This window comes from Schistocerca gregaria, chromosome 8 (assembly GCF_023897955.1).
Source record: "Schistocerca gregaria isolate iqSchGreg1 chromosome 8, iqSchGreg1.2, whole genome shotgun sequence".
NCBI lineage: Eukaryota > Metazoa > Arthropoda > Insecta > Orthoptera > Acrididae > Schistocerca > Schistocerca gregaria.
In genome coordinates, this window is record NC_064927.1 from 48525640 (window position 1) to 48539071 (window position 13432).

Sequence of the window (13432 nt, forward strand, 5' to 3'; positions counted from 1 at the left end):
TGGTGAGGGTAATGGGACGATAGCTGTCCACCACCAGAGGGTCCGCACCGGGCTTCAAGATGGGGACAATAACACCCTCTCGCCATTGCGACGGGAACACACCCACACTCCAATTGCGGTTAAAGATGGTGAGGATGTGTGTCTGGCAGTCCCTCGAGAGATGCTTCAGCATCTGCGCGTGGATGCAGTCTGGTCCTGGTGCTGTATCAGGGCAATCGTTGAGGGGAGCGAGGAATTCCCTCTCGCTGAAAGGAGCATTTTATTTTTCAGAACGACGGGCGCGGAAGGATAACGTCGTTCGCTTCGCTCGCTCCTTTAGGAGCAAAAGGTGGGGCGGGGGGGGGGGGGGGGGGGTAAGTTGCAATCACAGAGCTCGTAGCAAAGTGTGAGGCAAGGTGGTCAGCAATGGCGGCAGCGTCCGTGCAGACAGCGCCGTCCAGGGAGATTCCATGGACACCCATAGGGATCTAGTATCCATAAATCGGCCGGATGCAGGACCACACGAGTGAGGGGGAGATACAGGAGCCAACGGATGAGACATACCTCTCCCAGCACTCCTGCTTACGCCGGGCAATAAGACGACGGGCCAAGGCACGGAGCCTCTTAAATACGATGAGGGTCTCCAGAGACGGTTGCTGCCTATGACGCTGGAGAGCCTGCCTACAGTCGCGAAGAGCCTCTGCAATCTCCGGCGACCACCGTGGGACAGCCTTCCTCTGAGGGAGTCCAGAAGAGCAGGGAATGGCAGCCTCGGCCGCAGAAATGGTTGACGTGGTCAAGACACGGACCACCTCGTCAATGTCACCCTGTGGGGGAGAAGAAATGGTGGCAGTGGAAGTGAAAGCCGGCCAGTCACCCTGTTGAGAGCCCAGCGGGGCAGGCGCCCAGAAGAATGACACTGGGGCAGTGACAAATAGATGGAAAAATGGTCACTACCACACAGGTCAGGATGCTCTCCACAGTGGAGAGATGCGACAAGTCGGGGGCTGCAAAGAGAGAGATCAGTGGCTGAGAACGAGCCATGGGCCATACTGAAATGCCTGGGAGCACCAGTGTTAAAGAGGCTAAGGTCGAGCTGAGCCACGGCACGACCGCGATCATCGGAGACAGTCCCACCCCATAGAGGGTTATGGGCATTGAAATCGCCCAGAAGCAGCAATGGTGGCAGGAGTTAAGCCATTTCGGGGGAGCTCCCCATCCAGAGGAATGTAAAGAGAGCAAACAGTAATAGCCGGCGAGAGCTCTACCGTGACAGTGACTGCCTCTAAAGGCGTCAGAAGGGGTAACGGCGAGCTACAGATGGAGTGGTAAACAAAGTGGCAAACTCCACCTGACGCTCGTTGACCGGCAGCGTGGTTCTTATAGTATCCCCGATAACCTCGAAGGGCGGGGGTCCGCATTGCCGGAAACCAAGTTTCCTGAAGAGCAATGCAGAGAACAGGGGAAATACTCAGAAGCATCCTGAGCTCGGGCAGGTGGTGGAAATAACCGCCGCAATTCCACTGGAGAATGGAAGCAGGAAGGGACTGGGAGGGCGTGAAGGCGACTAAGTGGCAGACGGCGCCTCAGAGCCAATGGCCGCCACTGGGGAGCGTCAGCTGCATCCATAGGAAAGGCCCCCAAGGGTTCCATGAGGGCGAGGATCTCCACCTCATCCCCTGAGCCAGAACTATGTGCAGCAGACGGTACTGAAACCGCCGGAACGTCCATCTTCTTGGAGATGTTCCGTTCCTTCTTCTCGTGTCTGTCCTTTGGGTTAGAGGGCTGGGAGAGCTTCTCTGAAGGAGCGTCGGAGGCTTACGACAATGCAGAAGCCGTTCGACCAGTAGGTGCCAGAACCTTCAGCCACTGGCTGACATCCGGCTGCGTAGGAGAAGAAACGGAGAAAGGGAGAGCCCCGAGGACCCCTTCGGCGAGAGAGGAACCGGCAGAGGGAACGCCGGCGGAGAAGGAGGGGGTGGGATCGAGCCCCCAGTTTTTGAGCAGATGCCACTCCCGAATTATGTGCGGGGGGAGTGACAGAAGAGGGTTTGCCTCCAACTGCTAAGGGGGCAACAGAGGAAGGCTTGCCCCCAGACACTAGGGGGACAGACAGAGATGCACGGCCCCGAGGGCCCACTGAAGGCAGCACAGATGGCGACAACAGCCGCCCGCGAGGGCGACGATAACGTGGCTGCAGCATAAGATGTTCGAAGGGGACAGGATGCAACCTTTCAAATTTCAGTTTTGCCTCGCGATAAGTAAGCCGGTCCAGGGTCTTAAATTCCATTATCTTCCGCTCCTTATGAAGAACAGGGCAGTCCACCGAGCATGGAGAGTGGTGTTCCCCACAGTTGGCACATACAGGCGGATGCAGACATGGAGAAACTGGATGACAGGGGCGTCCACAATCTCGACATGTGGCGCTGGATGGGCAACGGGAGGATATATGCCCAAACTTCCAGCACTGGAAGCACCGCATTGGCTGAGGGACGTATGACTTGACGGCACAAGGGTAAACCATTTCTTTGAACTTCTCGGGCAATACAGCACCCTTGAATGCCAAGATAAAGGCACCGGTGGCCACCCTGTTAGTCTTGGGTCCTCTGTGTACATGAGAGACAAAATGGACACCACGTCATTCGGAGTCGGCTCTCAGCTCGTTGTCGGATTGTAACAATAGGTCACGATGGTGAATAATCCCCTGGACCATATTTAAGCTACTGTGGGGAGTGACGGTAACAGGGATGTCACCCAGCTTATCACACAAGAGCAATGCCCGTGACTGGGCTGGGGAGGACGTCTTGAGCAGGAAGGACCCATTCCTCATTTTAGACAACCCCAGCACTTCCCCAAACTTATCCTCCAGGTGTTCCACAAAAAAACAGAGGCTTTGTCATAAGAAAGGAGTCACCATCATTCCTGCTGCAGACAAGGTATTGTGGTACGTACGGCTCCGGCTTGGCACTAGATCTGCGTCCCTCCCACGGCGCAGCCAACGAGGGGAACGACTGAGGCTCAAATTGAGCAGCATCAAAGTCAACTCTGCATCGCTTAGAGACGCTGGTGACCGTGCGACCACCAGCTTGGTGTGATTTATTGCGCTCCATTGCGCCACATCCGCCCAGATGCCACCTACTCCGAACAAGGTCTCTCCCCATGGGCGCCACCCAGCCAAAGCAATGGGTACCTGGCCGATGTCCCGTTGCCCAGAGTCCCCGTGCCCCTGACACAATGGGCACGTACTCCTTGGCATGCATGGGGAGGAAACAGCTCTGGCATCTGTAGTGCGATCCCTGCGTGGTCAGGGGGCTACCACCAAGAGGGTACATGATGACCCCACCACAACGGACTGGCTACTGTGTTGGATTTTAGGTGTTGAAATGGTCCACAGTTGTCGTGGGCGCTAAGAAGGTGTTTGTGCACAAGACAAGAAGGAGGCAACCCAGAAGACATTGGGTGTAAATCCCGCCACACGACAATAGATAGCATGCAAGATGGTGGTGCACAATGGACCAATAGAAAAACGCCACGTAAGGCGTCCTTCCCCAAATGCCTTGCACTAACAACGGAAATTTTGAAAATTGGAGGTCAAACCCGAGAGCGGGCTATCACATAGGGGCGAAACTTTTGAGATTCCTTTTAGTCGCCTCTTACGACAGGCAGGAATACCGCGTGCCTATTCTTACCCCCGAACCCGCAGGGGGTGAGAGGCTTAGTCCCCAAAAACGAACCCCCATTGGTTCTGCTCCACACAAGGTATCGCAGTGGATCTGGCTCCTGTCTGTCCGCAGCTCTACGTTCCTCCCATTGGGTGGCTAGGGAATCGAACGATTTGGGGTTATATGTCACAGCATTAAATTCTGTCTTACAACGCTTAGAGACGTTGGTGGTCGTTCGCCCACCAGACTGAGACTTCACCCTCTTCATTGAGGGGCATCCGCCTTTATGCCACCCGCTCCAACCAGGGGCTCTCCCCACGCGCGTCACCCAGACACAGCAAAGGTCACTTGGCAAGATGACCGTTGCCAGGAGTCCTGATGCCCCAGGGAGACGAGCGTCTATTCTTTGGCTTACGTGGGGAGGTGTCAGCTCAGGCATCGGCAGTACGATCCCTGTGTTGTTAGGGGGCTACAACCTAGAGGGTACATGACGACCTCACCCCATCGGGCTGGTTACCGTGCTGGACTTTGGGTGCCATGGGTAGTCCATAGTGATCGTGGGTGCAGATGGTGACACACTAAGGGCGTAACGTAGACAATCCAACAGTTGTGTATGCCCAAAATGAAGGATAGAGTGTGCAGGGACGATGCCAAGTCAATAAAGTGTGCCAAGGTCTGGGGGCACAGAGGACTCACGGTGCACCACATAAGGTGTCCTTCCCCAAAAGGCTCGTAGTTCTATTCAACTTGGAAAAATGGAGGTCAAACCCCAATGGGGACCATCACATTAAAGGCTGAAACTGTTGAGACTCCATTTACTCACCCCTTACGACAGGCAGGAATACCGTGGGTCTATTACTACCTCCGAACGTACAGGGGGACAGGTTCGGTTGTAATGCAGTACTGTCCACCAAGCCCATCTGGTGCAGTCATAATGCAGTGCCGTCCGCCAGGTGCGGTTGTAAGGCAACGATGTTGGCCAGGTTTGTGAGGCAGTGCTGTCAGCCAGGCACATCAGGTACGGCCGTAAGACAGTGTGTTGGGCTAGGCTCGTCAGGTGTGGTTGTGAGGCAGTGTGGTAGGGCAAGCGCAATGGGTGTGGTAGTCAGGCAGTAGGGTCAGCCAGGCCCATCAGCTGTGCTCAGCCAGGCCCTTCAGGTGCGGTAGGGAGACAGTAAGGTCGGCCAGGCCAATCAGGAATTGACTTCAGGCAGTGCAGCCAACCAAACCAAACCAGTTGCGGTTGTGAGGCAGTGCGATCGGCCAGGTGCGTCAAGTGCAAGTGAGAGGCAGTGCGATCGGCCAGGCCAATCAAGTGCAGTCGAGAGGCAGTGCGTTCGGCCAGGCCCATCAAGTGCAGTCGAGAGGCAGTGCGTTCGACCAGGACCATCAAGTGCAGTCGAGAGGCAGTGCATTTGGCCAGGCCCATCAAGTGCAGTCGAGAGGCAGTGCGTTCGGCCAGGCCCATCAAGTGCAGTTGAGAGGCAGTGCGTTCGGCCAGGACCATCAAGTGCAGTCGAGAGGCAGTAAGTTCGGCCAGGCCCATCAGGTGCAATCGTGAGGCAGTGCTGTCAGCAAGGCAGTGCTGTCGCCCTGGCCCATCAGATTCAACCGTGAGGCAGTGCTTTCGGCCAAGACCATCAGTAATGAGGCAGTGTGGTCGGCCAGGCCCATCGTGTGCTGCCATCAGGCAGTGCTGTTGACAACTCCCATCAGGTGTAGTCGTGAGGCAGTGCTGTCGGCCAGGCCCATAAAGTGCAGTCGAGAGGCAGTGTGTTCGGCAGGCCCATCAAGTGCAGTCGAGAGGCAGTGCGTTCGGCCAGGCCCATCAAGTGCAGTCGAGAGGCAGTGCGTTCGGCCAGGCCCATCAAGTGCAGTCGAGAGGGAGTGCGTTCGGCCAGGCCCATCAGGTGCAGTCATGAGGAAGTGCTGTCAGCAAGGCAGTGCTGTCGCCCTGGACCATCAGATTCAATCGTGAGGCAGTGCTTTCGGCCAAGCCCATCAGTAATGAAGCAGTGTGGTTGGCCAGGCCAATCGTGTGCTGCCATCAGGCAGTGCTGTTGGCAAGTCCCATCAGGTGTAGTCGTGAGGCAGTGCTGTCGGCCAGGCCCATCAAGTGCAGTCGCGAGGCAGCGCTGTCGGCCAGGCCCATCAAGTGCAGTCGTGAGGCAGTGCTGTCGGCAAGGCCCATCAGGTGCAGTCGTGAAGCAGTTCTGACGGCAAGGCCCATAAGGTTCAGTTGTGAGGCAGTGCTGTCGACAAGGCAGTGCTGTCGCCCTGGCCCATCAGAGTCAATCGTGCGGCAGTGCTGTCGGTCAAGCCCATCATGTGCGGTCATGAGGCAGTGTGGTCAGCCAGGCACATCGTGTGCTGCCATCAGGCAGTGTGGTCGGCCAGGCCCATCGGGTGCTGCGGTGAATCAGTGCAGTTTACCAGGCCCATCAAGTGCGGTTGTGAGGCAGTGTGTTCGGCCAGGCCCATCAAGTGCAGCCATGAGACAATGCATTCAGCCAGGTCCATCAGATCCGGCAGTGACACAGTGGAGTTGGCCAGGCCCATGGGGTGTGGTCGTCAGGCAGTGAGGTTGGCCAGGCCCATCAGTAGCTTACATCCGGCAGTGCAGCCGGCCAGGCACACCAGTTGTGGTTGTGAGGCAGTGCGTTCGGCAAGGCCTATCAAGTGCAGTCGAGAGGCAGTGCGTTCGGCCTAGCCCATCAAGTGCAGTCGAGAGGCAGTGCGTTCAGCCAGGCCCATCAAGTGCAGTTGAGAGGCAGTGCATTCGCCCAGGCATATCGAGTGCAGTTGAGAGGCAGTGCGTTCACTCAGGCCCATCAAGTGCAGTCGAGAGGCAGTGGATTTGGTGAGGTCAATCAGGTGTGGTTGTGAGAAAGTATGCTCATACAGGCCAACTAGGTGGGATCGTGAAGAAGTGCGGTAAGCCAATCGATATCAGGTGTGGTCGTGAGGCAGTGCTGTTGGCCCAGCCCATCAGGTGCAGTTATGAGGCAGTGCAGTCAGCCAGGCCCATCAGTCGCAGTAGTGAGGCAGTGCTGTCAGCAAGGCCCATCAGGTGCTGTCGTGAGGCAGTACTGTCAGCAAGGCCCATCAGGTGCTGTCATGAGGCAGTGCTGTCAGCAAGGCCTATCTGGAGAAGTCATGAGGCAGCGCTGATGGCAAGTCCCATGAGGTGCAGTCGTGAGGCAGTGCTGTCTGCAAGGCCCATCAAGTGCAGTCAAGGGGCAGTGCGTTCAGCCAGGCCCATTAAGTGCAGTCGAGAGGCAGTACGTTCGGCCAAGCCCATGAGGTGCAGTCGAGATTCAGTGCTTTGGACAGGCCCATGAAGTGCAGTCGAGAGCCAGTGCGTTCTGCCAAGCCCATCAGGTGCAGTCGTGAGGCAGTGCTGTTGGCAAGGCCCATCAGGTTCAGTTGTGAGGCAGTGCTGTCGGCAAGGTAGTGGTGTAGCCCTGGCCATCAGATTCAATCGTGAGGCAGTGCTGTCGACCAAGCCCATCATGTGCAGTCGTGAGGCAGTGTGGTCGGCCAGGCCCATCGTGTGCTGCCATCAGGCAGTGTGATCGTCCATGCCCATCGGGTTCTGTGGTGAATCAGTGCAGTTTGCCAGGCCCATCAGGTGCAGTCGTGAAGCAGTGCGGTCGGCCAGGCCCATCAGGTGCGATCGTGAGGCACTGCTGTGAGCCGAGCCTATCTAGTGTGGTCATGAGGCAGTGCTGTCGGCTTGGTCCATCAGGTGCAATTGTGGGGCAGTGCTGTCGGCCAGACCCATGACGTGCGGCCATGAGTCAGGGCGGTCGGCTAGGCCCATCGTGTGCTGTCATCAGGTTGTGCGGCCTGCCAGGCCCATTGTGAGCTGTCATCAGGCAGTGTGGTTGTCCAGCCCCATCGTGTGCTCTCATCAAGCAGTGAGGTTGGCCAGGTCCATCAGATTCAATCGTGAGGCAGTGCTGTCCGCCAAGCCCATGAGGTGCGGTCATGAGTCAGTGTGGTCGGCTGGGCCCATCGTGTGCTGTCATCAGGTCGTGCGGTCTGCCAGGCCCATTGTGTGCTGTCACCAGGCAGTGTGGTTGGCCAGCCCCATCGTCTACTCTCATCAGGCAGTGAGGTCGCTCAGGCCCATTGGGTCCTGCCGTGAATCAGTGCAGTTGGCCTGTCCCATCAAGTGCGGTTGCAAAGCAGTGTGGACGGCCAGGCCCATAAAGTGCAGTCATGAGGCAATGTGTTTGGCCAGGTCCATCAGATCCATTAGTGATGCAGTGGAGTTGGTCAGGCCCTTCTGATGTAGTTGTGTGGTTGGAGCGGCAAGGCCCATCAGCTTCAGTCAGAAGAGCCAATCAGGAGAAACAGTGTGGTCGTCCAGGCCAATGAGGTGTGGTCGTGATAAGTGGGGTCATCCACGCCCATCAGGTGCAGTCTTGAGGCATTACTGTCGGACAGGCGCATGAGGTGCAGTTTTGTGACAGTGCTGTCGGCCAGGCCCATCAGGTGCGTTCGTGAAGCATTGCAGTCGGCCAGGACCACCACATGCAGTTGTGTCACAATACGTAGGCCTGGCTCATCAGTTGCGGTTATAAGGCAGTGCTGTCAGCCACGCCCATCATGTGCGATCGTGAGGCAGTGTTGTCAGCCATGCCATCATGTGCGATCCTGAGGCTGTGTTGCCGGCCATCAGGTGCGGTCATGAGGCACTGCTGTTAGCCAGTTCCCTCGGGTGTGGTCTTGTGTTAGTGCCTTCGGCCATCCCAATTGGTTGTGGTCATGACACAGTGTGGTTGGCTAGACTCATCAGGTGTGGTTGAGGCAGTGTAGTTGGCCAAGCCCATGGGGTGTGGTCGTCAGGCAGTGAGGTTGCCGGCCATCAGGTGCGGTCATGAGGCACTGCTGTTAGCCAGTTCCCTCGGGTGTGGTCTTGTGTTAGTGCCTTCGGCCATCCCAATTGGTTGTGGTCATGACACAGTGTGGTTGGCTAGACTCATCAGGTGTGGTTGAGGCAGTGTAGTTGGCCAAGCCCATGGGGTGTGGTCGTCAGGCAGTGAGGTTGGCCAGGCCCATCAGTAGCTTACATCAGGCAGTGCAGCCGGCCAGGCACACCAGTTGTGGTTGTGAGGCAGTGCGTTTGGCAAGGCCTATCAAGTGCAGTCGAGAGGCAGTGCGTTCGGCCTAGCCCATCAAGTGCAGTCGAGAGGCAGTGCGTTCAGCCAGGCCCATCAAGTGCAGTTGAGAGGCAGTGCATTCGCCCAGGCCTATCGAGTGCAGTTGAGAGGCTGTGCGTTCACTCAGGTCCATCAAGTGCAGTCGAGAGGCAGTGGATTTGGTGAAGTCAATCAGGTGTGGTTGTGAGAAAGTGTGCTCATACAGGCCAACTAGGTGGGATCGTGAAGAAGTGCGGTAAGCCAATCGATATCAGGTGTGGTCGTGAGGCAGTGCTGTTGGCCCAGCCCATCAGGTGCGGTTATGAGGCAGTGCAGTCAGTCAGGCCCATCAGTCGCAGTAGTGAGGCAGTGCTGTCAGCAAGGCCCATCAGGTGCTGTCGTGAGGCAGTGCTGTCAGCAAGGCCCATCAGGTGCTGTCATGAGGCAGTGCTGTCAGCAAGGCCCATCAGGAGCAGTCATGAGGTAGCGCTGATGGCAAGTCCCATGAGGTGCAGTCGTGAGGCAGTGCTGTCTGCAAGGCCCATCAAGTGCAGTCAAGGGGCAGTTCGTTCAGCCAGGCCCATTAAGTGCAGTCGAGAGGCAGTACGTTCGGCCAAGCCCATGAAGTGCAGTCGAGATTCAGTGCATTAGGACAGGCCCATGAAGTGCAGTCGTGAGCCAGTGAATTCTGCCAAGCCCATCAGGTGCAGTCGTGAGGCAGTGCTGTTGGCAAGGCCCATCAGGTTCAGTTGTGAGGCAGTGATATCGGCCAGACCCATGAGGTGCGGCCATGAGTCAGTGCGGTCGGCTAAGCCCATCGTGTGCTGTCATCAGGTTCTGCGGCCTGCCAGGCCCATTGTGTGCTGTCATCAGGCAGTGTGGTTGTCCAGCCCCATCGTGTGCTCTCATCGAGCAGTGAGGTCGGCCAGGCCCATCAGATTCAATCGTGAGGCAGTGCTGTCCGCCAAGCCCATCAGGTGCGGTCATGAGGCAGTGTGGTTGGCCAGGCCCATTGGGTGCTGCCATCAGGCAGTGTGGTCGGCCAGGCCCATAAAGTGCAGTTGTGAGGCAATGCATGCAGTTAGGTCCATCAGATCTGGTAGTGATGCAGTGGAGTTGTCCATTCCCATCAGATGTAGTCGTGTGGTTGGAGCGGCCACTCCCATCAGGTGCAGTCAGAAGGGCCAATCAGGTGATTCAGTGTGGTTGTCCAGGCCAATGGGGTGTGGTCGTAATTAAGTGGGGTCACCCAAGCCCATCAGGTGCGGTCTTGAGGCAATACTGTCCGACAGTCACATGAGATGCAGTTGTGTGACAGTGCTGTCGGCCAGGCCCATCAGGTGCGTTCGTAAAGCATTGCAGTCGGCCGGGACAACCACGTGCAGTTGTGTCACAATACGTAGACCAGGCTAATCAGTTGCAGTTGTGAGGCAGTGCTGTCAGCCACGTCCATCATGTGTGATCATGAGGCAGTGGTGTCAGTCACGCACATCATGTTCGATCGTGAGGCAGTCCTGTCAGCCTTGCCCATCATGAGCGATAGTGAGGCAGTGCTGTCAGCCATTCCCATCATGTGTGATCGTGAGGCAGTGCTGTTGGCCTGGCCCATCAGCTGTGGTCGTGAGCCAGAGCTGTCAGCTAGGGTAATCGGTTGTGGTCTTGAGAGAGTGTGTTCCACCAGGGTCTTTGGGTTCTGTAGTAACACAGCATATTCAGCCAGTCTCATCAGGTGAGGTCGTGAGGCAGTGTGTTAGGCCTGGCCCATTGGGTGAAGTTATCAGGTGCAGTCGTGAGGCAGTGCTGTCGGCAAGTCCCATCAGGTGCAGTCGTGGGGCAGTGCTGTCGGCAAGACCCATCACGTGCAGTCGTGAGGCAGCGCTGTCAACAAGGCCCATCAGGTGCAGTCGTGAGTCAGCGCTGTCGACAAGGCCCATCAGGTGCAATCGTGAGGCAGTGCTGTCGGCAAGGCCTATCATTTGCAGTCGTGAGGCAGTGCTATCTGACAGGCGTATCAGGTGTGGTCGTGAGGCAGTACTGTCACACTGGCCCATCAGGTGCAATCGTGAGACAGTGCTGTCAGCCAAGCCCATCAGGTGCAGTTGTGAGGCAGTGCAGTCGTGAGCATCAGGTCCGGTCTTAAGGCAGCCAGTCCGCCAGGCCCATCATGGGCTGTCATCAGGCAGTGCAGTCGGGCAGGCCCATCATGTGCTGTCATCAGGTCTTGCATTCTGCCAGGCCCAACGTGTGCTATCACCTGGCTGTGCAGTCTGCAAGGACTATCGGGTGCGTCTGTGCAGCCCGCAAGGCCCATCGGGTGCATCTGTGCAGCCCGCACGGCCCATCCGGTGCGTCTGTGCAGCCCACAAGGCCCATCGGGTACGTCTGTGCAGCGCCCAAAGCCCATCGGGTGCGTCTGTGCAGCCTGCGAGGCCCACTCTGTGCGTCTGTGCAGCCCGCGAGGCGCATTGGGTGCGTATGTACAGACCGCGAGGCCCATCGGGCATCGGGTGCGTCTGTGCAGCCCACGAGGCTCATTGGGTGCGTCTGTGCAGCCCGCAAGGCTCATTGTGTGCGTCTGTGCAGCCCGCGAGGCCCTATGGGTGCGTCTGTGCAGCCTGCGAAGCCCTATGGGTGCGTCTGTACAGACCGCGAGGCCCATCGGGCATTGGGTGCGTCTGTGCAAGGCCCATCGGGTGCGTCTCTGCAGCCCGCAAGGCCCATTGGGTGTTTCTGTGCAGCCCACAAGGCCCATCGGATGCATCTGTGCAGCCTGCGAGGCCCATCGGGTGCGTCTGTGCAGTCCGCGAGGCCCATCAGGTGTGGTCGTTACACAGTGCAGTCCACCAGGGACATCAGGTGCGGTCATGAGGCAGTGCTGTCGGCCAGGCCCATCAGGTGCGGTCATGAGGCACTGCTGTCGATCAGGCCCATCAGGTGTGGGTCGGCGATCCACTGCGGTCAGCCAGGCGCCTCTGGTGAGTCGGCGATGCATTGCAATCAGGCAAGCCCATCAGGTGTGTGTCAGTGAGGCACTCCGGTCGGCCAAGAGGATCAGGTGCGGCAGCGAGGCCAGTACCATCAGGTGTGGTGGCGAGGCAGATAGGAAAGCCAGGTTCATCAGTTTCGGTTGGAGAAATGAAGCAGTGCGTTCTTCCATGTCCATTATGTGAGGCATTGAGGCTGTACGTTCAGTCAGGCACATTATATGAGGAACTCAGGCAGTGTGTTCGGCAAGGCCCATCAAGTGCAGTCCCAAGGACATGCCGATGTCCAGGCCTATCTCGTGCTGTTGTGAGGCCGTGCTGCCAGCCGAGTCCATCAGGCGCAGTAGACGAGGCCCATAGGGTGCAATAGAGCAGGCACATTGTGTGCGATAGTCCAGGCCCATGTGGTGTGCGGAGGCGAGGCGGTGTGGCGCGGTCGGCCAGACCCATGTGGTGTGCGGCGACGAGGCGGTGCGGTGCGGTCGGCCAGGCCCATGTGGTGTGCGGTGGTGTGGTGGTGCGGTGTGGTCGGCCATGCCCATTGGGTGTGGCAGCTAGGCCCATCGGGTGTGATGGCCAGGCCCATTGGGTGTGGCGGCCAGGCCCATCGGGTGTGGCGGCCAGGCCCATCGGGTGTGGCGGCTAGGCCGATTGGTTGCGGAGACAAGGCGGTGCGGTTTTCCACCCCCATAGGGTGCGGCTGCGAGGTGGTTCGGTCGGCCAGGCACATCAGGTGCGGCAGCAATGTGGTGCGGTTGGCCAGGCCCATCGAGCCTGTAAAAAACAATGGAATTTCTATCAAAAAGCCCTGTCTTTAAACTGGATGAATCTGTTTGTTGATAGTTCACGAATGAATTACGGATGATTTCCACTTAAGCTTCACCATATGTTCCACACAAAGCACTCTTTTGTTATGTTTTTGAGCACCTCTGCCATAAACTTCCAATGCTGCATGAAGAGTAGCCCCAGAATTGAGTAAAGTGCTTCACTTATTAGTGTTTATCGAAGACAGGTGTGATTAAAGGTCGTCTGTTTTCCAGTGTAACTTCAAGCAACAACCTGTCGGCCTAGAATGTAACAGCAGAGAAGGCTGTGCGACGGCGGTAGCTACTTGTATGCTTACTAGAACTATACGACAACAGGTGTGTCCCCAATATGAAGAGAATGTAAGCACCACTTCGACTAACTGTTGTCTCACTAGAAGATGAGCCATGACTTGTCAAATGTATTACGTGCTTCAATGGAAATTGTAGGTATTGAAGGACATTGATTATTTTTATGTCACAATTTGCTTGCAACACATCTTTGTAAATCAGCTAAGTTAAGTATTGTCAACTGAATTTACTGTAATGAACTCCACTGATACGGTATATATTAAAAACAGAGATTCCAGGACATACCAAGCGGGAAAGCGCCGGTAGACAGGCACAATAAAATAATACACAAACACACACACACAACATTTCGAGCTTTTGCAACCGGCGGCTGCTTCATCAGGAAAGAGGGAAGGAAGAGGAAAGACGAAAGGATGTGGGTTTTAAGGGAGAGAGTAAGCAGTCATTCCAATCCCAGGAGCGGAAAATCTTACCTTAGGGGAGAAAAGGATAGGTATACACTCGCAGACACACACACATATACAGACACAAGCAGACATATTTCA